Source organism: Crocuta crocuta, unplaced genomic scaffold, assembly GCF_008692635.1.
Source record: "Crocuta crocuta isolate KB4526 unplaced genomic scaffold, BGI_CrCroc_1.0 scaffold48, whole genome shotgun sequence".
Classification (NCBI taxonomy): Eukaryota; Metazoa; Chordata; class Mammalia; order Carnivora; family Hyaenidae; genus Crocuta; species Crocuta crocuta.
This window is the reverse complement of record NW_027533089.1, coordinates 2,420,652-2,424,475: the sequence shown is the minus strand read 5'-3', so window position 1 is coordinate 2,424,475 and position 3,824 is coordinate 2,420,652. Positions and strand designations below refer to the sequence as shown.

The following is a 3,824-nucleotide window of genomic DNA, read 5'->3' as shown; positions in this document are numbered from 1 at the left end:
CCCCCCCCCCCCCACCTTGCCAGCATCTTGGCTCAAATTCATGACATCTATATTTCTCAACACCTAACTTTTCTTCCAGTTTTGGTTAATTTTAGTAGGTCCCGTAGGGCATCCAGTTTAGGCCATTGGGTACAACTCCAGCCATATAGCTTACCACTTCTTCCCATCTTGTGAATGACTGGAATTCCTTATATATCCTACTTTTTCATGTACCTCAAATTTTAATGTGCTGGTTTTTAACTGGTTAATCTTTCTGCCTGTGTGGGTCATTCTTGTCTTCTTAGTGTGTTCTGTTCTATCAGATTTTTCTAGAAGACCTTCCCATCCCAACTCTCACCATTCCCGAGTGGACTCGGGCATTTCCTCTGAGCTTCCAGAGCACGTGCCCATTTTTCCCTAGACTGTTTACCTCCTCTGCTTATGTGTCTGTTTTCCCTTTTGAATTGGGAGCTCCTTGAGTGCAGGGACTGTGGCCCATTCATGGTTGTGTTTTCTCACTCACTGCATTCATTTAGTGCCTGCAACACCACAGGCAACAGAATCAACAAAATGGTAGCAAATGAAGCATGTTTCACTGAATGACACCCACAGGTGAGGATGAGACTATAGGAAACTCCAGAAACCAGGCTGAGAGGTGCCTATGTACCCTCAGCCTGTCACACCTGTTAACCCAGCTGCACAGCTGCACTCAAAGGGAAGGAACTTCAGAAGAGCAGCCTTCATCACATCTCAAGTGCTGGGACCTCTTCTCTTTTGTTCTCCCCAATTTTTGTTATCTTACTGCATTTGCCTAGAATACAGACTACTTTCAGCTCCCATTTCTAGCCCAGGACTTGCCTCAAAGACCTAGCAACTGTTTTGGTCCATTCCTTTGTAAATCTCCTTACATGGAGTTTATTCTATTTTCTCTTTGCTATTCCAAGTGATGACACCCCTGCATCAGCCTTTGACCCCTGGACCATGCCTAAGTGTTGGCCTTCATGGTCCACATTACTTTTGGGATCAGGCCTAAAGATAGAGAGGGATATCTTGGGCAAGGCTAAAATGAGTATCAGCCTAATTTCAAGAAAAAAATAAAAAGAAAAGTAGAGCCATGGGAGAGAGTCCACAGTACAAACCTGACAGTTTTATATGGAAACATCTGCTTGTCTGATTGCCCAGTTTTTATGGCCTTGTATACAGGTACTACATATTTGCACTCATGCATACATTCTTTGGTTCATTTGTTTGGGCACTTACTGAGCTCAATCACTATGCTAGCCTCTGGGATAAAAAGATTTTAGAACAAAGGTATTTTCCCTGCTCTTCAGATTGCTGCTCATAATCTGGAAGGAGAGATAGTTCCATGAATGATCATTATAAAATTTTGAAATAAATGTGTCAAAATAAAGGGACAACTGGCTGGCTCATTTGGAAGACCATGCGACTCTTGATCTCGGAGTTCAGAGTTCAAGCCCCACAATGGGTGTAGAGATTACTTAAAAGTAAATAAATCAAAGTTTAAAAAATTTAAAAAAGCAAACGTGTCAAAATAAATATGCACAGGTCTAATAGTAACAAAGGAGAGAGTGTACAATCTTAAAGATATCATCTAGTGCCTGACACAATCCCAAAATGTTAAATATTTCATGCAAGGCTTTTCATAACCCTGCTCCACTTTTCCAACCTTCTTTCTTTTCGCTTTCTTATTTCTTTATACAATTAAACTCCCTTAACTCCAACCATATGTGATACTACCACAGAAGATGTTCCTCAGTCATTTTAGATAGATTTTATTTTATTTTATTTTATTTTATTTTATTTTATTTTATTTTATTTTATTAATTCAAGGTTGTGAAGTAAGACTGATTTATTTGGGGGAGGAAATTTGATAGAATAGCTTTGTCTTCAATATAGTTAACCTTCTACCAACGCTATGCATCATCCCAAATGATAAATAATGTTAGTTTCACAGATAATCTTAAAATCATGCATAGTTAAATTTAGGATGCATTTTTTTTTTTTNCCTACGAGGTATGGCCCCATAGACTTTCCTTTTTTTGGGCTGCCAGTATTAAAATTTAAAATTAACGTGCATTTTCTAACCATATGCCAATGTTGATAAGTTTCTGATGGATGATAAGGAAGGAAACTGTCTAAGGACAAAAAATTTGTCTTGCACAATCCCCAAACGAATATATGTTTAAATGACTGTTTTCATTGTTCTCCTGTGTGTGTGTCTGGGTATGTGAAGTCAAGATATGAACAGCTTGCAGAAAAATAGTCTCACTCCTGTATCAAAGAGGTCTATGATGCATGTAATAGCAGTGTTCACAAGTATATTTTCGAAACAACCTTTGGGTGGAGTTCTATTACTGCCAACGGATTTAGTTGTTGTGGTTTATTCTAACACTTACTGTCACTTTGAACAATTAAGGTTGTTTGATCCAACACTAGAAGACTGCATTTCATGAGAACCAAGACAACATCTCTAGCTGTCTGGGCCAGCAGTGTGCGTCATACCACAGACAGCCTGCCCAGCCGCTTAGTTCCGGTTCCTGTTTTTGTCTGAAAAATGGCAAAGTTGGGAATTAAAAATGAGCTGTAAAAGCCCCCAACGTGATTCTTTGTAGTCAAATGTAAATGTAAATAAAAACACACTAAGTTTGGAAATCAAATATAAAAGTGCATACAGTATTAATCCTTTTTAAAAGGAAATTTAAATATATCTGGTGAAATAGCTCAGTTACTCCCTCTTCCTTTTATGTTTTCAGCCTGTATCAGAACACTGGTTCTCCAGCCTTAGATTACAAACATGCTGTAGTTTCCCTTTGCCTGACACCCTTTCCCTGGTAAGTAACTGCACTGCTTCTTCACGTTCTCATTTTTATCTCATGCTTCACCAAATGCAATCTAACCCTGCCCTCAAGAAACTGCTTCATCAAAACTGCCCAATCCCCTAACCGTATTTGCTGCTGTCTGGTCATTATTCTATCCACCGATTTTTGTGTGGGGTTTTTTTTTTAATGTTTATTTAATTTTGATAGAGACAGAGTGTGAGCAGGGGAGGGGCAGTGAGAGATGAAAACACAGATCTTTTTTTAAAAAAAAATTTTTTTAAATAGTTTATTGTCAAGTTGGTTTCCATATAACACCCAATGCCCATCCCCACAAGTGCCCTCCTCCATGCCCATCACCCCCCTTCCCCTCCCCCCACCTCCATCAACCCTCAGTTTGTTCTCAACATTCAAGAGTCTCTCATGGTTTGCCTCCATCCCTCTCCCCAACTATTTCTCCTCTTCTTCTCCCCCACAGTCCTCCGTTAAGTTCCTCCTATTTCCTCCTATACGTGCAAACATATGATATTTATCCTTCTCTGCCTGACTTATTTCGCTCAGCGTAACACCCTCAAGTTCCATCCATGTTGCTACACATGGTCAGATTTCATTCTTTCTCACTGCCATGTAGTATTCCATGGTATAGATAAACCACATCTTCTTGATCCATNGGACACTTAGGCTCTTTCCATGTTTTAGCTATTGTGGAGAGTGCTGCTATGAACATTGGGGTACATGTGCTCCTATGCATCAGCATTTCTGTATCCCTTGGGTAAATTCCTAGCAGTGCTATTGCTGGGTCCTAGGGAAGTTCTACTGTTAATTTTTTGAGAAACCTTCACACAGTTTTCCAGAGGGGCTGTACCAGTTTACATTCCCACCAACAGTGTAGGAGGGTGCCCGTTTCTCCACATCCTCGCCAGCATCTAGAGTTTCCTGGTTTGCTCATTTTAGCCACTCTGACTGGCGTGAGGTGGTATCTCAGTGTGGTTTTGATTTGTATTTCCC

The 3,824-nt window shown here is 40.0% G+C and overlaps 1 long non-coding RNA gene across 1 annotated transcript in view; it reads left to right on the top strand.

Annotated features, from left to right (window-relative positions):
- LOC144216728 (uncharacterized) overlaps nucleotides 1–3,824 on the top strand; it is a 139,098-nt gene that overhangs the window by 81,101 nt on the left and 54,173 nt on the right. Inside the window, exon 5 of the long non-coding RNA XR_013330727.1 lies at nucleotides 2,754–2,831. This is a non-coding gene — a long non-coding RNA (uncharacterized LOC144216728). The remainder of the gene's footprint in view (nucleotides 1–2,753; nucleotides 2,832–3,824) is intronic.